Here is a 27,713-nt window from a genome sequence, read left to right on the forward strand (position 1 = left end):
AGGTAAGATTTATTGTATCTGCTTAGCTGCTACATTAAGACAAAGACATATTGGTTGCATTGACTTTTTGTAATATTGATTAGCCCTCCCTTTCTGAAATCGATGTACATAGAAAACTAGTAACAAAGTCTCTTAGGAGACATTATGGAAGGCATTGATTAATATTTGCTGCCGTGTAGTCAATGCTGATTATTTATCACGGCCACCTTCTAAATCAGCACTCAAGTGGATACACAGACTCCAGTGAGCCCCCTGGGTATTGGTTGATGGGTAATAAAACTGCTCAGCACTGAGTTTCTCAGGAGAAACAAGTTGGTTTTTTTAAGAAAGATCAGGGTTCTGTTTTTATCCCTCAGCAATTCCAGCTATTCATTAAGCAATAGATAATAATATTTTGCCTTGAGTGTGATTTCAGATCATACAGCATTTTCTAACTTGAATTTGAGGTGGATAAATACACCTTGGTCTAAAGCCAAGCACCACCATTTTTTATCTCGGTGACCTCGTATAAGCCCTTTAACACCTCTGAGCCTCATTTTTTTTTTATTATTAAATCATAGCTGTGTACATTAATGCGATCATGGGGCACCATACATTGGTTTTATAGACCATTTGACATATTTTCATCACACTGGTTAACATAGCCTTCCTGGCATTTTCTTAGTTATTGTGTTAAGACATTTATATTCTACATTTACTAAGTTTCACATGCACCCTTGTAAGATGCACAGTAGGTGTAATCCCACCAATCTCCCTCCCTCTGCCCAGCCTTCCCCCTCCCTCTCCTCTTTCCCCATATTCTTAGGTTATAACTGGGTTATAGCTTTCGTATGAAAACCATAAATTAGTTTCATAATAGGGCTGAGTACATTGGATACTTTTTCCTCCATTCTTGAGACACTTTAGTAAGAAGAATATGTTCCAGCTCCATCCATGTAAACATGAAAAAGGTAAAGTCTCCTGACACAGACCTCAATTTTTTTAATCAATAAAATCCAGATAGTCATTACCTCTTAAGGTTCCTAAACAGATGAATTCAAATAGAGACAAGAAGTTCCTCAGCCCTGTGCCTGATACATTGGAGAGCTTCAATAAAAATAAAGCGTTAACATTATGATACGCTTTGGTCATTTTTATAAGGTCCACATTCTGCTCCAAAAGAGGTGTTGGTATACATTGAAACCGTGGCTTTGGCACGTGGAATGGGCTCATCAAAATGACCATAAAGAACTCTTACAGCTCTGTAATATTCCATTGAGTTTGTACCATAGTTTCTTCACCTGTTCATCTGTGATGGACACTTTGGTTGACTCCTTATCTTGGCTGCTGTGAACAGTGACGCAGTAAATTAGAAGGGAGTACAGATATCTTTTCAATATATTAAATTCCCCTCCTTTGGAGTGGTTCCATGTTGAGTTTTTTGAGGCATTTCTATACTGTTTTCCATAGTGGTTATGTTAATTTATATTCCCACCAACAGTGTATTATACATAATGTAAAGAAAACCTCTTTAACATTGTCTGCATGTTAGAATCACCCAAGAAGTCTAAGAAAGTTTTAGGATTTAGTCAGTTCATCAATCTAAATAAATGAGATCCTCTGGAATTAAGATCTAAATATCAATATATTTTTAGAGTTCTTCAGAAAATAGTTCCAACTGGCAGTAGAGGCTAAGAATATTATAAATATTGGAGATCTTTTAGGAATATTGGAGCTCTTGTTGCCCCAAACAGAGGCAGACCCCACGGAGGTTTCTTCCACACCTTCTGGAACATCACTTTCTATGTATCACCATATTTAAAGGGTAATTAGGGTCACTGGGAATCTTCTTATTCCACAAACCCCAATGATCTTGAAATGTTTTATGGTAAGAGCTTTTTTTTGTTTTCCTTATTGAAGTATTCTATGAGAAAACGGTGTTATTTTAGGATAAAAATATTTTATAATTTATGCCATTTTATTATTAAATTACTCACAAAAGGAGAAATTCTTTCACAAAGACAAAATGAGAACATGAATGTCTGGATAAAATGACAGTCTCTTTTGGCCTCATGTCCCAATTATTGTTATCTTTGCTCTTACAGTACAAATAAAGCCAAGCAAATTCTGACTCTCAAGGCATTTTTTGACAATGGTAGTAATTTTTTTGTTCTCTTACATTTTAGTTTAAAACAAATCATTTGCAATCACAGCATATTCTTTGCTTAACTGAATTAGCTAGCTGAAAGGGTACCAGTATTGGGGGGTAATTGTTTCAAACGTGAGCGTGTAACACTCCTATTTCATATCATAAATATAAGTTGTACAAGAAGCACTAAAACTTAAAATAAGTGTTTAAACTCTACAGAATATAATGTGTCATGGAGTCACAAGGGCATTCCTGATACATGGATAATGTTCTTGGGTCTTGTATAAAATGTAAAGAAAATATAATACCCATCATCTGTATAATTTTGTGTGAATGGCTATACAATTTTGAAGTAAATGGAAATACAACAGCCTCAAAAAATGCACCTACAACTTTTCCTATCAATTTATATACTTAATAAAAACTCAATTAGATGCATTGAGATGAAAGAAGCAGCTTTATTCAGAAGTTGGCGTAGCCTTGCTCAAGGTAAAGTATCGCTAGTTTCCATCATTTTAAGAGTTTCCATATGGTTATTATCTATGTCTCATTACTGAAACATTCCACTTAATGAAATGTTTAGATAACCCAGAAGTATCTCAGTGGAACTGCAGTCAGAAACATTCATGGTGAAAATACTACTAACATCACAGCTGCTCCCAAACAGTACTGGCAAGCTGGTGAGCTATGTTGCTACGGTTCTCACTCACGTTCTTTTTTTTTTTTAATTTCTTTTTTTTGTTGTTGGCTCTTTTCCAGTTTTTATTGAAATTATTGTGTGATTAATCTTTTAATATGACAAATTTCATTAACAGTTTTTTCAGTAATATATCACCCTTGAATTACTGGAATAAAATCCACATAATCATGATTCACCTTTTAGACATTGTACATTTTGGTTACTAATCATGTAATTGGTTAAGGACTTTTATTGCTTCTAAATCAATATAGTAATTTTCCTTGTACCAATTTTCTTTCTTTCTTTCTTTATTTTTTTATTAAATCATAGCTGTGTACATTGATATAATCATGGGGCATCATTCACTAGCTTCACAGACAGTTTACCAAGTTTCACATATACCCTTGTAAGATGCACCGCTGGTGTAATCCCACCAATCCCTTTCCCTCTACCCACCTCCCCCCACCCTCCTCTCCTTTTCCCCCTTCCCCTTATTCTTAGGTTGTAACTGGTGAAAACCCTAAATTAGTTTCATAGTAGGGCTGAGTACATTGTGTACTTTTTGTTCCATTCTTGAGATACTTTACTAAGAAGAATATGTATTAATAAATTGTGGTATATGTACACCATGGAACATTATGCAGCCTTAAAGAAAGATGGAGACTTTACCTCTTTCATGTTTACATGGATGGAGCTGGAACATACTCTTTTTTTTAAATTTCTTTTGTTGTTAAATCATAGCTGTGTACATTAGTGAAATCAAGGGATACAATCTGAAATATTCTTATCAAACTCGCATTCTCATACGTTACCATAATCATCCTTTTAGGCAAGTACTAAGTTTACTCCTGAGAGGCCAGTGTTAACCTGTACAAGACTGATACTCTGCATACTGGCCACCACCAGGAAGAATCTGACATGTTTGTAACAGGAATGTATTCAGAGGCCAGCGGCAGGTCTACCTGGCACTTGTTACCTTCTGCCCCAAGTCCAGGCTGGTTCCTTTTTAACCAGAGCCAAGTTGGCCTCACTGAAGACCCCTCTGTTTTGTCCCCCGGTCTGTTCTTCCCTTCCCATCAACTCATATTTCCCAAGGGGTCCACTTTCATCCCTCAGCCGGCTTCTTTTTATCTGCGATGGCAAGCTCCATTTCCTACAGTCCTGCTACTCTCCCGTTTATTTAAGGATAAGCTGTTTCTGCTTGAGAGTCAGATTCCTTCAAATGGATGTCTTTTAATACAAAGGATACGTTAATACGTTAACTCTTTCCCCCAAATCTCATGCCTTGGACAAAGGGATTTTAAAGGAGAGAGAGAGAGAAGGGGCATAAAGAAGGAAGGAAGGGATGGAGGGAAGGAGGGAGGAAGGAAGGAAGGAAGGAAGGAAGTTGGTTAGTTATACCTTTATGAAGTGCATGAAGATCATTGCTACTATTAGGTTAGAGATACAAAATTAATCATCCACTTTCACTGTTCTTGTGTAAAAGAAGAATGAAAATAAGCAAAAATAGCTTAGCCTCTAGCTCCAGAAAATCACTTATGGAATATAAGACTTTAAATAAAACAGCACCCCCTTTTTTTTAGCGACAGAGTCTCACTTTGTTGCCCTCGGTAGAGTGCTGTGGCACCACAGCACACAGCAACCTCCAGCACATGGGCTTAGGGATCTCAGCCTCTTGAGTAGCTGGGACCACAGGCGCCTGCCACAACATCTGGCCATTTCTTTGCTGCAGTTTGGCTGGGGCTGGGTTCAGACCCGTCACCCTTGGTATATGGGGCTGGCACCCTACCCACTGAGCCACAGGTGCCACCCAAAATAGCACTTTTGAGGACTGACAGTTTGCTCATCAATAGTCACTCCAAGAGCCGCAAGTCACCTTGCCCACAGATCCAAAGCCATTATGTCATAAACTCTGCCCAATTTCAAGTAATTCATCACCTTGCAAGATCTGCCTTTCATCACCCAGGGCAGATCCTAAAACCCTATCACCCCTGAAATCCTTTTTCTAAGGCACAAAACTGTGGCGTTTTCCTTTATATTGTAGGTTTAATACACTGAGCTTCACTTGATCAACAGATGTTTTCGTGGTTTGGAGAATCGGAATGGATAGCTAGATTTTACATGTCAAAAAATAAACACAATAGAAAGGGAGCCAAGGCCATGAACAGGCAATTTATAAAAGAGAAGACTCTTCAGTGCCTATGAAGTCATGAAATGCATTTTTAAAAAGAGAGTAAAGAAGAGCATTTCTGAATAATGCAGAACGTAGATAAAAAATCCTGACAAAGAATCATTCAAACTCACCCTCTCCAAGGGCAGGATTTACACAATCCAGATAAGAGGTGGGAATCCTGATACAACATTTTGAGGCCAAAAGGTCAGGACACTGCAGAGAATTAAGATATCTGATGTGATTGGTAGACAAATCATGCAGATCCAGGAGTATATGCAGAGAGAAACTGGGTGAGCAGCTGCGGGCTAGAGCAGGTAGAGTCCAGGGTATTTGCAGACCTGCTGCAAACGACGCCAAGGCGGTTCCGTGTGGGTGTTTCACCCTCAAGTTGCCGTGTACCCCTGTAGGGACCTCTGGCTTATTTGCCCCAGCGAGCTTTGAGCTCCCTGAGGGCGGGAACTTTGCTGTGAACTGTATCCTCTACAGTTCTAAAGGAGTGTCCTAAACATAGATATTTGCAAGTATCAATTACTAAAATGCAACAATTGTCACTTATTAGTGTCCGGGTATTTGTGTAAGAAATTCATAGCATCCCTGTGAGGGACAGAAGTAAGGTAAGTATTATTCCCTGAGAAATGAACAGACTCTGGTTCAAAGAAGAGAGGGGAAGGCAATTATGGGCCCCCTACAGTGTGGTAGCGTATGCCTGAGCCCACAGGTGTGTGTGCTTATATGCACACAAGTGTGCATGTACACACACATGCACACACACACTGGTCTTGTTAGTGATCACAGCTGCATAGGCAGGACCTGCTATTATCTTTTTAAAAACCAAGAATTTGATGAGTAGATTTGAGTATCTTACCTACATAAATCGGTGGGGCTGGTGCTTGAACTCAGTTCGCCTAACTCTAGTAAGATGTTCATGTCATCATATAGATTCTTTCCTTTCGCTTTTCATTTCCTGCGATCCTCTCCTGAGACTGAGTTTCTTACTCTCCCTGCAGAACAGAAGCAGCTCCAACTGTCAGAGCAATCTGGCTTGACATGCCCGGGGCCGATCCTGCCACTTGAGGTGACTTGTCTACACCTTTTAAAAGCAACAGTCTTGATGTACATATACCACAATTTATTAATCCATTCGTGGATCGATGGGCACTTGGGCTTTTTCCATGACTTAGCAATTATGAATAGGGCCGCAATAAATATTCTGATACAAATATCTTTGTTATGGTTACACCTGCGGTGCATCTTACAAGGGTATATGTGAATCCTAGTAAATGTGGAATGTAAAGGTCTTAGCAAAATAACTAAGAAAATGCTACGAAAGCTATGTTAACTGGTGTGATGAAAATGTGTCAAACGATCTATGAACCAAGTGTATGGTGCCCCATGATCATACTAATGTACACAGCTATGATTTAATAAAAATAAATAAATTAAAAAAAATAAAAAAAAATAAAAGCAACAGTCTTTCTACTCATTACATACATAAGATTCGGGAATATTCAGGCTCAGCCCTGGTCCCCAAACACAGGTGTGTGTAACATTTAGCTCATAAGTAGAAACTTTGGCTGTATATGCTTTTCTCAGTGAACTTAGACTCTCCTGTGACTCTAGTTCAAATCTCCGCCAACCCTACTACCAAAAAATAAAAAATCTTAGTTTCTGGAGTTAACAGTTAATTCTTAAATATGTTCCACTTCTTATAAAGCTGTAAATAATTTACCTTCCCTAGCACTGTAACAGATTTGAGAAGCAGGCTTCTTTTCAGAGGGATATAAGTGCTATTTTAATAAAAATTTCTAATCACAACAGCATCAAATATCCTACTTAGAAAGATGCTTAAGAGCTTAATCAGTGAATCCCATGGATTCCACCACTCTCTGCCTTACCTTACTCTCATTAACTATCAACTCTTTTATCTGCATCTTTAATTTTCCCTCATTAATGCATAATTCTTGGCATATGATAAGTTCTCACATATTTTTAAGTGGCATGATTAAAAAGCATGCTATGATAAACTATCTTTTCCCCTTTCTAATTGAGCTCTTGACATGAGGGCCTTTCTTTATACCAGTGACCTCAGTATAAGACAAAAATTAGAAAAATATATGTTGATTAATTAATTTCAAAAGGTTAATTTGGAAATGATATTTGGAACTAGAACTCTAAAACACAACCCAATGTATCTAAAAAGATATTGGCCAACTGGTCAACTCAAGGTCCATAATTATTTTGAGATACCTAGTGAATATAGCCATAAGTAAACTTCAATGCAATTTTAGGTAAAAGTTATGAATTAAAATATAGAGAACAGAAAATCTGAATCTCATTAGTTTTTAAAAACCACCATAAGCTTTAATATATACATAGCAAACTTCTTCCTATACTCAAGACTATGTCTAGTCATTCAAATTGAATCCCCAACAATAAAAAAATAATAAATAAATACTGATTAAACTAAAAAAAAAAAAAAGAAAATAGGACAAAGTTGCCAAACTTTTCTGTACCTTTCTTTCTTTCTTTTTTTTTATTGTTGGGGATTCATTGAGGGTACAATAAGCCAGATTACACTGATTGCATTTGTTAGGTAAAGTCCCTCTTGCAATCATGCCTTGCCCCCAGAACGTATGGCACACACCAAGGCCCCACCCTCCTCCCTCCTTCCCTCTCTCTGCTTTTCTAACCTTGACACCAAAAATACATAAATAATTGACATAATAGATCTATGTCTGGAAGTTTCTGGAAAATAAGTTTTCTTGTATGCTTTATTGGGAGAACGCAATCTTTGGTCGCATTGCCACTGGAAAAACAATTAGACAAAGGAAAACAATTCTTTGGCTCTGGCATTTCTACTGGAAGGTTGAGTTAAGACCCACAAATGCTTGGGCTCTAGGCCCACATGCTGACAGGCAATGAAAGTAAATTAGCTACCTCTGCTAATCTCTGTTTGCAAACTATCTGGACATTCCTTTTTATTTCCCATGAAGACTCATATTAGTAGAAGAGCAATTTGACTTCCAAACCTACTTGTTTGGCTCAATATATTCATAGTGGAGACAGTCACTGTGTCTCTAAGAGGTGTCAATCATAGTTCTAGGGATTATTGCCACAGACGTTTTCGTGGAGGCAAACAAGCACTTCACTGGGGGTAGCACAAGGGTAGGGTGAAAAAGAATTATTTGTCTAAGAGCTCCTCCCAGGCTGCTTTTTTATGCTTTGAGCTATTTTAGAAAGATAAAAATTAGTCCTAAGATCAAAGAGATTCCAGTGGCTGCTTCAAAACACGACCGCAGGCTGATAATCAAGGCTGATGGGCACTTATTCACAGAAGACATACTGGGCCAAGAGCATTCAGAACCAGAAGGAAACGAAGCAGCAAACCACAATCCAGGCTTTTTTAATTGATGGAATTTACAAGTCCAAGTGTGGAATACCAGGGATTTATCTGTTTGGCTTTGGGGGGCCTATTGTGCAGCTGGTACACACACACACATGTACATGTATATCCATTGTGAAACACTGAATTGCAGGGAAATTTGGTGCTGTCATGTGAAGATGTCCCCTGATACCCATGTAAAGACACTGGCTAACATATCAGTGATCACTACAGCCTGTTAGAAGCCCTGTGGCTCCCAGGACCATTCAGGAATGTTATGCCTATATTATAGCTCGTACAGAAAATGCGTGATTACACACTACCTTGGGTTGCAAATCAGAAATGTGAGAGGTAGGGGTGTGTGTGTGTGTGTGTGTGTGTGTAAGAAAAATCAAGCAGAGGTGTGAAAGGAGGGGCAAGGATGTTTTGTCTAAGCCAGCCATCTTCATGCCAACTACAGTGAGAGACAAACATTCAATCATGATGATATGAGCTGGGAAATATCAAGTCTATAATTTCCTATTTAAAAGGGAAGCCAGAGTAAGCTTCCTGTGAGTTCCTCTGTATAACACAGTGAGCTGAACTTAGGAGACAGGATATTCATGGCCCTATTTTGCTTCAGGATTTATTTCTGTTTCCATGGCAATTCTGCCACATAAAACTGCATTACTCCTCTTGGTAAGGGCCTTTCATTTGTCATATAAACTTGTAGCCCAAATGGTGCCTTCCATGTCCAGGTCCAGTCCTAAATGCACAGCAAATTGGCTAATATATTTATTTTAAATCAATAGTGTCGCTACATTTTAATAACAATGGCATTCTTATTTGGCATTTTATTTGCTACATCAATTCTAAACTCCTTTTTTATTAGCTAGTATGGGCCTTCTGAGTACAACTGCACTGGTGCTGCAAAAGTCAATAAAAGTAATAAATTCAATGTACCAGTCAGTCATTTTTCCTTTGCTCAGCTCAACAAATCCCTCTGCAACCCTGACAGCTTCAGGAAACCTATGTGAATGCTCTCTACTCACGCCACCGTTAAAAATAATAATAGAATGAGCCTATTAGACTGGAGTGTGGCTTAAGGGCTATTTGAATTACCATCAGGTTATTAATACTCTCCTGGTACTTCCTCCAGTGACTGCTCGCCATCAACCATTCCATTGAGAGCCATTTGATCATCAGGGTGAACAATACGAGTTCAAACCACAGCTTTGAGGCTATTGGGAGCTTCAGGTCTTTATACTGCAATCTCTTCCTTTAAAAGGAAGGGTAGAAACCTTGTCAGATTAAGTGGTTTATGTAAAGTCAAAGAGTCAGAAAGCAGAACTTAGAGGAGGACTCTTGATTTTTTTTTTTTTTTTCATAGCAGGGCAACACTAGGTAATTGAAAGGCACCCTGTTTTATGCCTAAGAAATTTTTAACATCCCCCCTCAGAGATGTTTTCCAAGGACCATCAGTGAACTTTGAAGTTGTAAATACATTTATCAGTTGAACTGAACTGTGCCTTAGCGGAAGTTGTTTGAATATTACTCACATATAATGAGTTTAATTGCATAGGGTAATTGTATGTATTAAATTCTAAAATAGAGTAATTGTATTTATTAAATCCTAAAAGATGTTAAATTTCCTATTTAAAAGTTGACACTTCTGGCAATATTTTGTGTGACTACATATCTGGATTATGTTGGTGATGAGTACACATAGTAAACATGAGTTTATTGGGGTGCCCTTGGGAAGCCCTGAAATTAAAAGCAAGACCACCTATCCAGCTGCTAATAAGTCACCCAGAATTACCCACCAAGAGGAGACACAGCCCCAATAAGAGCACGACAGCCGTCTTGAATAGATCCATCAGCCTGGTTTGAGTGCATTCTCCGGATGAGAAAAATTTTCCTTTCAGTATCCTTTACAAGACAGCAGCTGTCTGAACTTCTTGTTCAAGGGGCACCTGAGAAGCACTCCTGGCCCGTCTGCCTCCCTATTCACCTGGAGATAGTTTGCATATCCAGGGATGGTGGGTGCTCCCAGGCATTTGTCTGCTGCAATCAACACCATTTTCAAGGTCATCATTTGATGGGGGGTGGGGGTGACCAAAGGTAAGAAAAGTACCAGGGAACCAGGAGATTTAACAGACTTTAGAGAGGGGGGACAGAGAGAGAGAGAGAGAAGGGGGGACAGAGAAAGAGAGAATGAGAGAACGGGAGTGAGGGAATGAGAGAGAGAGAGAGACCACCCTTGGTGGAGCTGTCAGAGAGCTTTTCACTGCACCACACTACCAGGGTGTTGTTTCTCTTGAGGATTTATAGGCGAGATACAACGTTTCAACATTGTCAGGAGAATAAAGGAAAAATAGAAAGTATTTTCAGCTGAGTTTAATCAATAAATGATACTCAGAAGGCAGCTCTTCCCAGGCATTCAGATCTGGATATGTTTATATAATGTTTTATTATCAATGGTGTGTCTTTAGACTCACTAAATTTGAGGATCAACTTGATGGCATATATATAATAGGACTAGAATTTGGGAAATCCCAATTAAAGTTTTTTTTTAATGCATCTAAAGTCATGAAAATAAAGTTTTTTGCTTATCTTTATAAGTTTTTGATACATTTGGATTTGTTTGGACTTGTACATGTAGGCAAAATGTAACTTTCAACTTGAGATTTGTTTTTCTGATGATTTAAGTATAGTGAATTGTTTTTAACTTGCAATACATTTGGAGACCAATTGGTCTCATCCTATTAACCCCCCTAAAACATACAACTAAAGATCACCAATGTTTATGCAATTTCTACCTAAATACCTGTAATAATAGGCGACTCGCTAACTCTGGAACGATTGACTTATAATCATGATGAGATTTATGTTCACATTAATAATTGTTACCTTATAGTTTCCACAGATAATGCCATGGAGAAAGGCCATATGACCTTTTTGAATTGACATCATTTTACATTTTTTTTTAATTAATTTTTTTTTAATTTTTTTTTATTGTTGCAGTTTGGCCAGGGTTGGGTTTGAATTCACCACCCTCAGTATGTGGGACCAGCACCCTACTCACTGAGCCACAGGCACTACCCCATCTTTTTACATTTTTAAAGCCAGCTGTGGTTACTGTGGCTGTTCTGAGCAGTCTGTACTCCAGGTTAAAATTTCTAAGTGGCTTCTGGTCTATGTGGAAACAGAAAATAAGGACTTGACAAAATCAGCCAGTTGCCACAAGACTTGCTTCAAATTTTCTCCTTCTTAAATTTTACCTTCGAATTAAGGTATTCATTTAAATAATTAAAATGAACTTGTAATATATTACCAGAAATGTTTGATTTCCTAGCATTTGCTTTTATCAAAAAAACATTGCCCTTTATTGCATAACTTGGACATATATACATCAATAAAAGTCCAATGTGCCCCCTTCAAGTTCACAACTTTAGTAGAAGAGTCTTACCTCCATTCACCCGTCATCTGTCCACCTGTCACCCATCCATCATTTCATTTATTATTTCATCACTCTTTATTGAGCACCTGCTAAGGTTATCAGCACTGAAAAGACACAAAGGCTTTAACAGAAAATAACACACACAAGATCCTTCCCTAGCAGGAATTACGTTTTTATAATATAAACGATTAAAATTGACCAGAGTCCTAGAAAAGATTAAGCTCCTTGTTATTACAGGGTAAGACCTATTTTAATGGAAATGATGAGGAAAGGAAGGCTCCTAAATGTAACTTGTGTGAAGGGTAGATGCTCTTTAGTACAGATGGGGCCTGCTGCTGCACAGTTTCTCTGATAGCATTTGATGACTGTCTACTACATGCAGAATACCTGAATGAGGAAAGGAAAGCTCCTAAATGCAACTTGTGTGAGTGGTAGATGCTCTTTAGGACAGATGGGGCCTGCTGCTGCACAGTTTTTCTGACAGCATGTGATGACTGCCTACTACATACAGAATACCTGGGTGGGCAATATGGCGGAATAAACCAAGGGACTGATGTCATCACCTGAACAACTGAGAATAATACCATTCCACTTTATATGCAACTTTAGAGCTTGCCAAAAATTCCACATAACAATAATAATACATAAATAGATCCTATTTAGTGAGCTGGAAGTATTTCTTCACATCTTTTTAAATAATACGTCATTAAAACCATCATGGCATTTGATTCCTCCAGCAGCTGTGTGAGGTAGCAGGAGAGTGTTAGCACAGCTCTAGTTTTGGGAAAACAGAGTTATCAAGGACGTTAAGAAACATTGCCTGGTAAAAAGACGGGGCGTAGAAATTAAACCAAACCTTGTTAACATAATTTTTGTGTTTTTCATTCTTTTTAAATATTTCAAGCATTTTCCTAAGCAAACTGAAGCTAACTGTTATCTCAGAAACTGTGTATTGACCAATTCACAAATTATTGTCCACTCTACCCAAGGATGAATTGGGAACATTAAAAAACAGAAAGTGAAACATTATGGAGCGTTGTTTGAATCTCATAGAAATTCTATTACGCAAGTGCATGTTCTTGGTATGAAAATAATGCTGAAAGGTGTGCAAACTGCATTATGAGCTGAAAGTTGAATAAGAGAATATTTCTCCGCAGTTAGATACGTCTAATAATAATTAGGATAGAGTACCAGGAAGGCATCGGAATACCTCAGATGCTTTTAACTTCAGTCTTCCTAGTGGGACACCAGTGTTTTGTAATGATATTTATCTTGCTCAATTTGTCAACTTAAATGTAAAGGCTTTTTTTTTTTCTCAGAAAAAATCAAAATATGCAAATAAATATGTGATGCCTAAAGCATTTCCTTCTTGGGCTTAATTCCACACACAAATATATATATATATATATATATATATATATACACACACACATATATATACATATATATACGTATATATATATAGTTAAATAATAAGAGCTCAACAAGTGCTAAAAAAAATTCCCAAATCTTCAATTATTTACACTTTTACTTATTTGCATTTTTTGATTTGGAGGGCTTCTGGATAACTTAAGTTTATTACAGAAGTATTTAATACTCGCTGAATTTACAATTAATAGTGTATTGTTTTATTCATTCTTCCAGAAGTTAATTTCAGAAAATATGTATATTTCCTGAGAAATAACAATGGATCAGTTAACATCAACAAATAAAAATTGCTTTACTAAATTAAATATTAACATGTTACTTGGGTTAAAATAGCCACCTTTTAATTCTATTCAATGATTAAAATGCATAATTGTCTTAAGTAAAAAAAGAAAACTCACCAATAGAGTGACAAAAATATATCCGAGGAAGGGCTCCCAGCTGTCACTAAAAATACTCCTCCACCCAATTCCATAAACATGTATTAAGCAATTACAACATGCTAAGTACTGTGCTTAAAGTTTGAAATGCAAAGTCCCTGGCCTCAAATTGTCCCCCAACCACTTCAAACAAATTCTGCCATGGTGGTAGAATAAACTGTTACAGTTACCCAGAAGACATTAAACTGACTAGTCTGAAACTTCATACTAGAAGTCACATTTGAAACCAAGTGGTGAAAGCCAAAATGGAAGCCAAAAGTCCTATATATAATAAACGATGGAAACAAAAACTTAGAGGCAGGGAAATATACGTGTGTTTAGAGACCAGTCATCACCTGAGGCAGTTAGAAACGAAGTTTCATGAAAACCACACCAAGATGGCAGAAGGGACGTCTGCGAGTGCAGCCTGGGGCTACGTGTTGTATGGATCTTACTTATTAGACTTAGGATGTCTGTATTTCATCCAGAATGTTTCTAATAGCAATCCTTTGAAAAAGGGAATAAAACAGTCAAAAGCCAGGTTTACAAATAGTATCCATTTTAGAGAGGCACAGTGTTGAGTGACACTGAAGAAGCTTTCCTTCTCTCTTTTTTTTTTTTTTGTAGAGACAGAGTCTCACTTTATGGCCCTCGGTAGAGTACCGTGGCCTCACACAGCTCACAGCAACCTCCAACTCCTGGGCTTAAGGCAATTCTCTTGCCTCAGCCTCCCAAGTAGCTGGGACTACAGGCACCCGCCACAACGCCCGGCTATTTTTTGGTTGCAGTTTGGCCGGGGCCGGGCTTGAACCCGCCACCCTAGGTATATGGGGCCGGTGCCTTACCGACTGAGCTACAGGCGCCACCCCTGCTTTCCTTCTCTTTGAAAAGTGTGTAAGTGGAGAAGACCTGGAAGGTTTTAAGACCTGTGGTGGGGAAGGTGATGGGGACTGATGCCAGGTGGGCCAGCCTCAGAGACAGAAGACCTGGTGTTACACATAAAGGCATGAGTGCTCAGCAAATTAATCCCAAGTACTGTATCTATCAATTTACTCCAAAAAAACCCAAAACAATACAAAACAAAACAACAACCACAAAAAGAAAAAAAAAAACTACTGAATTTCCCGCACACCCCAGAAAGCACACAGGGGAGTACTTTTATGAGACAAGATGTTCCAAATTCCTGGAGTGTGGTTTATTTTTCAAATGTAACAATTTCTGTATCTGTCAAAGGTGTTGCTAATGTCAACTACACGGTCGGCCGTTAGAGCTGAAGAAGGCACCACGTATAGGGAATATGGTGAGGGCTCCCTTGATATCACGCTATCAATATCACTATTATTATTTATTTTTTCCTTGGGCCTCTTTTTTATGTGTTTCTGAGGCTGCACTGAATTAATTTGTATAATGTTTTTGTTTTATTGCCATATAACTCTATAACGTTTGCAGGTTGTACCACAGTTTATGTTATGCACATATTTAAGTAACAAGAGAGAAAAATAAATTAACCCAGCTCTTCAATATTTTTTCCACTAAAAGGGCCTAAATCTACCACTTGACCATAAACTCTAGGAAAGTGAAGACACATTTTGGTCCTTTTTGTATCCCCAGTGTTTTATAGACTTCCCGGCACATAACAAATATTTGTTGAAAGAAAAGCTGGAGAAAGAGAAGATGATAAAAAAAAAGAAAGAAACTCATGGTACATCTTAAAGTATTAAAATGTGTACTGTCCTTAGTCTCAGTTGTATGCATAAACTAAAAGAAATGACTCTAGGCTGAGATTATACAAGGCAATCTTAACAAATAAAGGGGAGAAAGAACAATGGTTCTATAACTTGTAAATATTTTTGTCAAAAAACTCTCTATCATTTGTAAATGTATAGAGAAATGAAAATAGCAGAATGTAAAACATTAGAGAAACTGAATATCAAAATGTTCTCTTTATTTATAAATAAAATTTATGAAGTCTGAACCTCCCATTTTGAAAAGGGAGGATGTGATTTTTCCCATTTCCCCCTACGTGCAACTAAAATCCCCCCAAATTACTTAAAGAACAAACATAAAGGGATTCTCAAAGGTGGAGAGGGTGCAGAGCAGACAGGGATCTTGCTATCCAATGAACAGAATGGGGCACCTGGGAGGTGGAGAAGCCAGCAGTCTGGAAACACTAACAGGCAAGGCAAAAACTAAGAAAAAAAATCCGTTCTCTCTGCCCCAGGATCAGGAAAGGGCCAACCTAGCAAGAAAGAAATTGTGTAGACAATAATGGTTCTACATCAGCTCAACATCTCAGAAAAACCCATGACACTTACAATTGGAGCACGGTAGGCCGAGTGGGAGCTTAGCTCTCCACACTCATGAAACTTGCCAAGGAATGCAAATCTCTGAGGAGGGTTAACTCAGAGAAGGTCAACAAGGAAGTTAAGACTTTCATTCCCCTCCTTCTCACTGCTAGGATGATGGCAGTCAAAGGTTATTGGAGAATCAGAACTCTCACCTGATAAAGAGGAACCCTGAGCCCTCAGGTCTGAGTGGTGGGTGAGTGTCCTCTCGTCTTAGTGAAGCTGGAGGTCATGTGGCCGTGGCAAGACAGCAGCCCTTCTTCCCTTACTGGAACAGTGACAAATCAAACCAAGCTACGCAAAAAAGTTTAAGTAAAATTCAGACTTTCATAACGAAATTCTCCAAACATCCAAGTTTTACTAAGAAATCATGTGTTATACCAAAAACAAGGAAGACCTAAAATTGAATTCAGAAAGGCAGACAACAGATGCTCAAAGCAAGATGACAGAGATGTTAGAATGACCTGACGAGAATGTTAAACCAGCCATGATAATAAATGTTTCCACTGGAAACAATAAATGTGGTTGAAACAAATGAAAAGAATAGAAAGTCTCCCAGAAGAAGTAAGCCTTTTCAGTAAAACAACAGAAGATATAAAAGAGAAACAAATGAAAGTTTTATAACTGATCAACACAAAAACGAAAATTAAAAAGCAAAAGATACTGGATAATGGACAGTGGCAGAATGCAGAGGATAGAGCCCCAAAGCAGCAAACTTGAAAATGGAACAATCAACGTTACCCAGTCTGACCAGGAGAGAAACAAAGGACTAAAATTTATTTTATTTTTTTTCTATTAAATCATAGCTGTGTACATTGATATGATCATAGAAGAACTAAAATTTAAAAGGAACAAAGCTTCAGTGACCTGTGGAAGAATAATAAAAGATCCAACATTTGTGCTCTGGAGAAAGAGTGCATGGCTAAAAAGTACTCAAAGAAAAGAAATGACCTCTATGTCTTCCAAAACTTGGCACAATGCATACATAAAATTCAAAAAACGGAGTGAATCCCACACATATTCACTCCATATTCATAACCCAATAAATCCACACCCAGGTGTACCAGAGTGAAACTTCTGAAAACTGAAGGTGAGGAAAACAGACCTTGAAAGCTACAAAAAGGAAATGAGACCTTACTGAGACAGGAAAATGTTATTTGAACAACCGTGGATGTCTCATCAGAAGCCGTAGCGGTCCGATGGAAATAGCACAATTTTCAAATACCAAATGGAAAGAGCTATCAGCCCAGACCGCTACACCCCTCAAGAGACAATGTTCTTTAGAAATGAAGAGGAACCAAGACAACTTCAGATGGAGAAAAAAAACAAAATGATTTGTCATGAAAAAATCTACTCTAAAATATTGGCTAAAGAAAGTTCTTTCAACAGAATAAATAATAAAAGAAAGGACCTTGGAACATCGGGAAAGAACAAAGAACACATTAAAAAATGCAGATAAATAACATAGACTTTTCTTGTTCTTTGGCATCTTCCAAATCATATGTGATGTGGAATGCAGAAATTATAGCATTGTCTGAGGGGGTTCACACTTGAGAGAGATATTATATTTGTAAAGAGACATAATGCATGGTAAGGTTTTAACTCTTCACCTAAACAGGTGAAAAGACCCAACCAGTGTATCATGACAGGTTATGTATATCTAAAGGAAATATGTTTACCTTTAGAGCAAACACAAGACATCCTGACAAAAAGAGAGCCTCAAAAAGACTATAGATATTTCACAATAGAATTGTAAAAACATGTTCCCGAAACTCACAGAAAAAAAAAATGATGTGCAAAAAATAGAGGTAACAAACAGAAAAGAATTAAATAAAATGACAGACTTAAGTCCCAATACATGATAGAGAATAAGTGAATATGATGAACAACTGTACACACACAAAATTAGCAATTTAGGGAAAATTGACTAGTACTTCAAAAAAACACTAAAGATCGTAATTTACCTTTATCACCTTTATCATTTTAATGACCCTAATGATAACTATTCATGACATTAAATATTTAACTACGAAGAGGTGTCTCAGGCATGGAAAAAAATATATCCAATGTACTCAGTACTACTGTGAAACCAATTTATAGTCACTCACACTTGCATATGAAAAATGAACACAACTATAGCCTAGGATGAAGGAGGGAAGGGGAGTGTGACGGATAGGAAGGTGGGTGGGTTGATAGAGGGAGGGTTAGTAGGGGGACCACACCTATGGCGCATATTGCAAGTACAAGTTGGATCTATTAGGTGTAGAACACAAATGTCTTAATGCTGTAATTGGGTAAATGAGGTGAAGGCTATGTTGATCAGTAGCATGTAAGCACTCCAATTTGTACAAATAATCAACACATTGAATTCCACAATGGCATAAACGTATTTATGATCCATATATAAATGACTTAATAAAAAATAAAAATAAATAAATATTTACTTTAAAATGTCCCCAAACAGAAGCATCTAAACTGAGATGACTTCACTGGAGAGTTCTACCAAATGTTAAAGGAAGAACTGACACCAATGAAATGCAATCTCAAAAATTAATACAGGAGGGGTATGCCCAATTTGATTTATGCAGCTAGCATGACCTTGATACCAAAACTAGATAAGACAGTACCAAAAGATCCTCATACACACAGAAATAAACATCATTAATAAAATATTAGCAAATACACTTTAGAAATATATAAAAACAACTATATATAATCACTAAGTGATGTTTATTTCAGGTTTAATAATAAAAATAAAATAGCATAACCTATAACACTAGCAGGCTGAAGAAGAACCATATGGTAATATTGATGATTACAAAGAGGGCATTTGATAAAATTTAACACTTGTTCATGACTGAAAGCCTCAGAAAAGCAGCAACAGAAGTGATCATCCTCAACTTGAAGATGTATATCCACAAAAATCTAACATCACCTAATAGAGAAAGACTTAATGATTTTCTCCCAGGATTGGGAGCAAAGCCTGGAGGTCTGCTGTCATTCTTTTGACTCAGCACAGTGCTGGAAGTTCTTGCCTGTCCAACATGTCAAGAAACAGAAATAAAAGGCATACAAGTCAGAAAGGAAGAAATAGAATTGTCCCTACTTGAAAATGACATTATTGTTGGCATTGAAAATCCCCAGTGATCTACCAAAGGGGAAAAAATAAAAACCACCTAGAATCAATACGTGAGTTCAATAAGGTTGCAGCTTGTAAGGAAAGCATTCGGAAATCAGTTGTGTTTCTATAAAGTAGAACAAACATGTGCACCTATAAATTTAAAATATACTATTTACAATTGGCCAATGAAATACTTACATGTAAATCTAACAAAATATTAACATGTATGGGTTTGTATGCTGAAACCACAAAATACTGATTAAAGAAACCAAGAAAATCTTATAAATGGAGAGTCATAATAGTCATGGATTGATTAGAAAATTAACGTAGAAGACGCAAATAAATTAGGTCATCAGATACTCCTAGTGGGAATGTAAAATGATGTATTTTGGAGACCATCTAGGCAGCTTCTTGACAAACTAAACATACAACTAGGAAATGGCACATGAGTGAACACTTGAACATTTCTCCCAGAGAAATGAAGACTTATGTTAGTACAAAACCTCTGTACAAATGTTTAGAGAAGCTTTGTTTTTACTTATAGCAACCCCCAACTAAAATCAACACAGATATTCTTCAGTGGAGGAAGGGTTTAAAAAACTTGGGGCGGCACCTGTGGCTCAAGGAGTAGGGCGCCGGTCCCATATGCCGGAGGTGGCGGGTTCAAACCTAGCCCTGGCCAAAAACAACAACAACAAAAAAAGAAATTTAAAAACTTGGTACATCCACACCCAGAGATACTATTAACCAACAAAAAAGAGCAAAGCTGTTGAAATGCACATCAACCTGGGATAACACTCCAGAGAATTATAAAGAATCTTAATGCAAAAGTTTACATACAATATAGGTCTATTTATAAACCATTCTTAAAATTAAAAAAATATATATATATATTGTAGAAATGAAAAACAGATTAGTGGATGTCAATGAATAGAGAGGGGTTGGTCTCCTATCTTGCCTGTATCCATACAGTACCCTGGTTGTGAAAGTGAGCTAGTTTCAAAAAAAGTGAGCTAGTTTCAAGTGAGCTAGTTTCAGGAAACTGAGCAAATGATACAGATGTATTTCTACATCATTTTCTACAACTCCATGTGAATCTGCAATGATCTTAAGTAAAAGTTTGTTAGAAATCACTCATCATGGGCGGCGCCTGTGGCTCAGTGAGTAGGGCGCCGGCCCCATATACGGAGGGTGGCGGGTTCAAACCCAGCCCCGGCCAAACTGCAACAAAAAATAGCCGGGCGTTGTGGCGGGCGCCTGTAGTCCCAGCTGCTTGGGAGGCTGAGGCAAGAGAATCGCGTAAGCCCAAGATTTAGAGGTTGCTGTGAGCCGTGTGACGCCACGGCTCTCTACCCGAGGGCGGTACAGTGAGACTCTGTCTCTACAAAAAAAAAAAAAAAAATCACTCATCATGGGGGGAAATGTTTTTGTAACAACATTTATGAATTTGGGTTATTTGGGAAGATAAAGAAAACACCACCTTCCACAGTGGGCTATTCCACCTGGGGTAGCTCACTACAATTTTGTGGCCTGACATGACACAAGTGGAAAAAAAATCACTTATTGAGGACAGTTGAACAGTCCTTACATTCATCTCATTGTATGAATTATGAAATGGAGGGATGGAGTGGACATCTTTTCAATGCCTTGAGAAATTGTCATACTCCTTGCTCAGTTTGAATCAGCTTCCAGAATTTTATTGTTTTTGCTTTGAATGTCGTAAAATATTTCTGAGAGGTTCTGTAAAGCTCTGCTCTCTCCCTCCCTCTTCGTCTCCCATCTGTCTCCCTTCTTTCCTTCCTTCTCTCTCTTTTCCTTTTTATCCTCTTTTCTGTCTTTGCTTTTCTCCTTCCTTCCTTCCTTATTTCCTTCCTTCCTTCTTTCTTTCTTTCTTCCTTTTTTCTTTCTTCCTTTCTTTCATTCATTCATTCATTCATTCTTTCTCTTTTCTTTTCTTTTTCATCATTACTTCCTCTGGAACATCTTCACCCTTTCCATTCCAACCTCTTTCCTCATTTATGTTAGTAATTTTACCTTTAGTAATTCCTCTGGCTGCATATCTGGAAGCCCTTGAGTGGCAGCAGTGCTAACATCCTCATAGTCAGCTATTTCTTCTGTATTTCCTCTTACATTCCAGTCAAATTTTACCTCTTGCATAATCAGTTATCGAAATTTTCATCTTTGGTGGCCTATTTTTTCTTTGCATTGTTCATTTTTGTAAAATTGTCCCATACTCTGTCCCACTGAGAAGAAGAACGCAGCACAACTGCACACTATGCTGTCTGGGCAGGACATAGACAGCAGATGTGGAAGGACCAGTCACCCCAGAAGGAAGCCGCAGGATTGTTCATTCATCATGACGCACGTCTGTGACATGTGGACTGTCGAGCTAGCAGCTAAGGGTATACTTATATTATGCAACTGTTTGTACTAATATACCAAGATAACTAGATTTGAACTGTGTGGTTGAAGGACTGGCATCATTTACCTAAACTCTGGTGATTGAAAAACTTGCATACAACCCTTGCAAAATACTGTCTGTATTTTTTCTTACAGAAGTACCAAACCTGACTCCACAGAACACAGCATCAGAGGACAGTGGTCTGGAGCCTTCAAACAAGCGGAGCCTTCAAACAAGCTATGTAGAAATAATGAATCCACAAAAACCCACTTGAATATCAAACTTTAAATCATCTCCTTCCCCCACACTTGGCTGTTTCTCATCCTGGCACTTCTGGCTTATTGATATTATCAGGGATGTGAGACTTCAACCTGGTGCCCTGTGCCCAAGGCCTCTTCCCTACTGGAGGCCTCACTCCTCACCTGGAGTGGACTGTAGGTCTTATTAAAGGCCTGTGATCAGGCCCATTCTCTTAACTTCAAGTGCACTCAGTGATGATTTATAGTTCTGGGCTTCAAAAGAGAGTAGAGGAGACAAAAGCGTGTCATAGAGCTTGGGCCTCTGATTTAGAAACCTGGCAGGTAGATCTTCCTGCCAGCAAATGTGATGGACAGCTTTCTGCTCACCATTTTCTTGCTTCCTCTTATGATGAAAGGAACAAGGAGAGAAATTGTAGAAAATTTGGCAGAGGCAATGGAACGTTTAAATATTGAGATGAAATCTCCAAGATCATAAAAGAAAAAAGAATTTCCTGTTTGTGATTTTTTGAAAACATTCTTTCCATGGGCTGCAGAACTTCACAAAAGTAATAGACTCAACGTCATGACCCACACACATCTTGTCCTGACACTGACATTTATCATCCAAAGGAATTTGGGCATGACGTGTGTTCTCTGATAGCCTCAGTTTCCTCATTGGAATATAAGAAGGATAATCCCTGATCACCCCCAAAGTAGTGGTCAGTTTTTAAGATGTGTAGTATGCCAGACATTTTCATGCAAGTACTTCAGACAGGGGGAAGAGGTTGGTGTGTGCAGCACGCACACTTGGAATAGATGATCATATTATCCAGACTTGCATGATATTAGTCATTAAATACTCTATCTCTAATTTGGAACATGGAAAATGTAATTTCTGTACACATTCCCTGCTCACACAAAGTCTCATACATGTTAGGGATTTGAGAAATCTTAGGGCATGACTGTGTGAACAAGTTGCAAATCTTTTATTCTGCCTGCTTGGAGGAAAAGATAACTCTATGTGTTGCTTCAACCTGTAAGAGTAAATATGGACAAATTAGCTAACATGCATGGAGAATTTAATAGGAAACTTCACACCTTCAACCATACTGGGTGAGTGTGGTTGTTACTGAGGACAGTTTCTCCAGTTTTTGAAAGGATTCTTCTCCTTTGTTCACCACTGTCTCTGAATACGTGATGCCCTCTCCCATGCTCCCTTTGGTAAGGCATTTTGACATGTTAGAAACTCCTCACACCTTAATTAAGCTTCTTCCAATATCTCTGGCATTCCATCATTGCCATGGCATAGACATGTAGTCTTAATGCACCAAACCAGCTGACATATCAGAAATGATGGTACAGAAGGAATCCTCGGAAAACTTTTAAGTAATTGATGCTACTGTAGGGAAGAAAAGAAAAGAAAAAGTAGCTGATATCTCAAACTGTGGGAAGTGAGAATCACACTGAATTCTGCCTATCATGTAATGAATAAAGTCTGAAAATGACTTAATGATGAAGGAAAATGCTGTAATAGTCATCTAGTAATTTACAGCTCTGCATTATTCTGAAAAGCTTAGATGCACAGGATATGAAAGGGTTCTAGTTTGGGGAGAGTGGTAATGGTGGAATATGATGTCCGTATACATTTTTTTTCAAAAGGCATTTGGCAGTGATACAGCACACAAGACATCAAGAGAGTGCACACTCAGGTTTTGCCAAAGTAACTGGTACAATAATTAATCTATGATTTTCATTTTTGGTACCTATAGCCAATCTCAGATGGCTTCAACCACTGCAAAGAAATAATGATACTATAGCAACAATAGGAACCATAATTTATTAGCAATTTAGAATGTGCTGTGAACTTTGGGTCTAGTATTTACTTTGTACATCAAAATGCTCAAGATGTACAACAAAAATCAGAGAGTTTGAATACTTGGCCTAAGATCATTCAGAATGTGATTTGACATCAAGTTTAATTAAAGTTTCTGATTTGACTCTAGTTTAAAGATTGCGCTTGTGATCGATACACAATATTGCTTTACATAAGCCATAATTCTCATCTCAGATAAATAACTGTATACATGGGTCACTATGAAAGTCTTGAGATGAACTGCGTTATGAAGAAACTGCGTTATTTAGATGATAACTGTGTTATCAAGAAACACAGTCAATAGCAGCCTTTCTGATTCACCTACACAAGTTCCAGCTTCTTGATGTTTCTGTGTAGATTTCGCATTTCTTGATTTTTGTGTATCTCAAAACTTTCATAATGAGAATAGGGAGAAGGGGGAAAGGGAGGGGAGGGAGGGGGTAGGAGGGAGGGGGATTAATGGGATTACACCTGCGGTGCATCTTACAAGGGTATATGTGAATCTTAGTAAATATGGAATGTAAAGGTCTTAGCAAAATAACTAAGAAAATGCCAGGAAGGCTATGTTAACTAGTGTGATGAAAATGTGTCAAACGGTCTATGAACCAAGTGTATGGTGCCCCATGATCATACTAATGTACACAGCTATGAATTAATAAAAAAAATAAATAAAATAAAATAAAATTTAAAAGGAAAAAAAATCATATAAATGATTGCATCCATTAACAGGAACTCTTTCTATATAATGTTTAAATTCTCAAGTCACCAACCTTAACTATAACAATATGTTTTAATAATTGATTATGGTCTGGGCACGGTGGCTCATGCCTGTGATCTTAGCTGTCTGGGAGGCCGAGGTGGTGGGTTGCCTGAGCTCAGCAAGAGTGAGACTCTGCCTCTACTAAAAATAGAAATACTAGCTGAGCATTGTGGCAGATACCCTACCTGGAGTCCCAGCTCCTCTGGAGGCTGAGGCAAGAGGATCACTTGAGCCCAAGAGTCTGAGGTTGTTGTGAGCTGTGATACCACGGTACTCTACCCAGAGTGACAGAGTGAGACTCTGTCTCAAAAAAAAAAAAAAAAAAGAAAGAAAGAAAAAGAATCATGAGAAAATATTCATTTTGTGGAGAATCACAAATATTTCTTATCTTCTCACAGTTTGAAATAATTATTTTAATTTTTAATTCCTGTAGCATTCTGTACATATGCATTCTGTCCATGTCACATACTTTACTTATCCCTTGAATTATGATGACTCATGTTCAGATAGTCTCTCTCCACCTGAACTTTATACGTCCAATGTTTCTTGATACATTTTACATCTTTCTTAAAATGAAACTCAAATTATTGCGAATAGTTAGATTATCAAAAGAAGCTGAATAAATAAAAAGTATTTTTGGTGTTTTTTTTTCTAAGGGTGTTTTAATTGTAATTTATCAATGAAATAACTCTCACAAACTTTTAGCCTAGGATTTAACTCGAATAATAAACAAAATTCTCCAGTATAACAATAACATAATTTTGTCCTATGGGACTTTGTATTTAGGGAAACAGCCTTTGAAATGTGTTCTAGGGCTAAGGTCGCTAATTTATCAATGGTCCAAATCACTCTTAAACTAACTCAAGACACTGTACAAATTACTTCTCACCTGGTTAAGTGCCTAAATAAAACTTAAACTGAATTCAGTTTATGAAATAAATAAATTATTATAATACTTTTCTACATAGGACATAGGCATTGAAAATATGTTAAAACATATCCAAAAAGAGATAGTGTTATGGCTCACAAACAGGTAAGGATGTCCCCTCGACAGACACAAAGAATTTTCTTCTCATCGGAACATCACCAATCTCTTTGATTACCAGTTATGGAGATAAGGAGATTCATGGCACGTTTATGTCATGCTATATCCCCAAATTTTGGAACTGCCTTTTGATTGATACACCCATGATATACCCAGTGGCATATTTCAAACATTAATAAAGTAGAACCCATACTTGTTAGGAAAGGGGTTAAGATTAAATCATGTGAACTTTGAAAAATCTACCATGAAAAGCCCCCAGGAAAATAAAACTAGATCAAGTGCCACTGGTGGGGATGTTGGGATCATAATTTTATTGTTATCAGAATATGGCCCACATTTGCCCCTAGAAAGCCAACATATAATCACAGGGTCTCTCTCCATCCATGCTTTAGGTCTGCAGTTCTGTCAGATAATGCTGGGATTTGTTCAGGGGTGGGGAGAGGGTGGCGGGAAAGTTGAAATCTACCTTCTTGAAACAGGAAACATCTCACTTAAACAGAGATTTTTCTCAGTAGATTCCGACCAGGGCAACTTTCCTTTTAATAACAAAACAGCTGACAATAACGACCCAAACTTGTCAAATTCCTTTGGAGAAAGTGCCTCACACCATGCTCCTCTCAGAGTGCTCCTTCCAAGAAAGGGCTCCCCTTTAATAGAAACTCATCACCACACTATATTTCTGGAGTCAAACTCCTCTAGTTTCAAACCCAACTCTCATAATTTTAACCGTGTGTCCTTGTCAAATATTTAACCTTTGTCTGCCTAAATTCCCCTGCTGTAAAATGCAGATAACAATATTATTTGCAAGGACTGTTGCATGGATTAAATTGTATAACACGCATAGAGGATTTAGAATGGTGCCAGGTGTGAATGATACCTCCACAAATGTTAGCGGAGCAAATGTAACACAAGGCCGTAACAAAAATCTTGAAAAACACTGCATGCAAAAAAGGGTTTGAAAAGTCCTTTATTAAATAAATCCATTTAACATAAAACATCCCAAACTTACATAGAACATCATTTAATGACTCGTTAAACTAATTCTCAACAATCTTTGCAGAAAATATTTACTAATGTCAAAACCAAGTCAAGCTAATGGTTTTGGGGCAAAAAAATCATTGCTTGTAAGAAACACAATTGCCTTTTCGAAAAGCAAGCCACTCTCATGTTAAGCATTCAGCGACTGATTACTTTAGAAGAAAATTGTGTGATAAAAATGCATAAATTCAAGGGTCAGCAGCTTGAACTGAGACAGGCACACCCCCAAATGGGGTTTTGAAGCATCTTTCAGAAACCACTTACATCCCCACTCAGAGGTCTTCAGTCACTGAATTCTTGAACGACCCATCAGTGTGCACTTTTGCTCTACACTAATTTGTCACCTATCTACAGGTTACAGAGAGGGATGGGATTACTGCCTTGTATCCAGCACTACAGCTTCCAGCTCTTACCTAAGAAAGGTATTTGGCCCCCAAGAACAAACTCAAGAATAAAAGCTGTCTTTAATTGAACAGTGAATAGCTCCAAGTATCTCATATTTTTTCTAATTCTCACAGAAATCATCAGGGTGAACATTATAATCTCCATTTTACGCAGAAGGTAATTAAGGCTAAAGAACCAATTGAGTTCCATAGCTGGAAATCCAGTAACAGCTAAGCGTATATTTGGACCCAGACCCAAGAGATTGCACAACCAGCGTTCATTCTTCTATAATACACAGACCATCCATACGATGAGTATAAATTTCTCTTTCCTAACCTTTTTTTTAATTTTAAGCTGTTAAGAGGGTACAAATGTTTTTGTTACATGGGTTGCTTTTATAATACTTAAGCCAGCATACCTGTCCCCTGAGTAGTGTTCACTGTACAGATGGGTAGGTTTTTACCATTCTTTTTTCTTTCTTTCTTTTTTTTTTTAGAGACAGAGTCTTACTTTATTGCCCTCGGTAGAGTGCCATGGCATCATAGCTCACAGCAACCTCTCCAGCTCTTGGGCTTAGGTGATTCTCTTGCCTCAGCCTCCCGAGTGGCTGGGATTACAGGCTCCCATTACAATGCCCAGCTATTTTTGTTGTTGTTGATGCAGTTTGGCAGGGGCCAGGTTTGAACCTGCCACCCTCCATATATGGGGCTGGCACCCTACTCACTGAGCCACAGGCACTGCCCAGTTTTTACCCTTCTTTTCCACTCCTCTCCCACTTCTTGATTTCACATGAGCTCTACATCTCTTTGTCCCATGTATGCTCCTCAGTTAGCTCCCAGTTATCAGAGAGTGCAGGTGTTCG

General features: G+C 37.8%; 1 non-coding gene across 1 annotated transcript; it reads left to right on the top strand.

Moving 5' to 3' along the window:
* Nucleotides 1-20,502: 20,502 nt before the first annotated feature.
* On the top strand, nt 20,503-20,649 carry LOC128593009 (small nucleolar RNA SNORA4). Its single transcript, XR_008382198.1, has one exon. It is a non-coding gene; the product is annotated as a small nucleolar RNA SNORA4 (small nucleolar RNA).
* The last annotated feature ends 7,064 nt before the right edge of the window (nt 20,650-27,713 follow it).

Source organism: Nycticebus coucang, chromosome 8 (assembly GCF_027406575.1).
Source record: "Nycticebus coucang isolate mNycCou1 chromosome 8, mNycCou1.pri, whole genome shotgun sequence".
Classification (NCBI taxonomy): domain Eukaryota; kingdom Metazoa; phylum Chordata; class Mammalia; order Primates; family Lorisidae; genus Nycticebus; species Nycticebus coucang.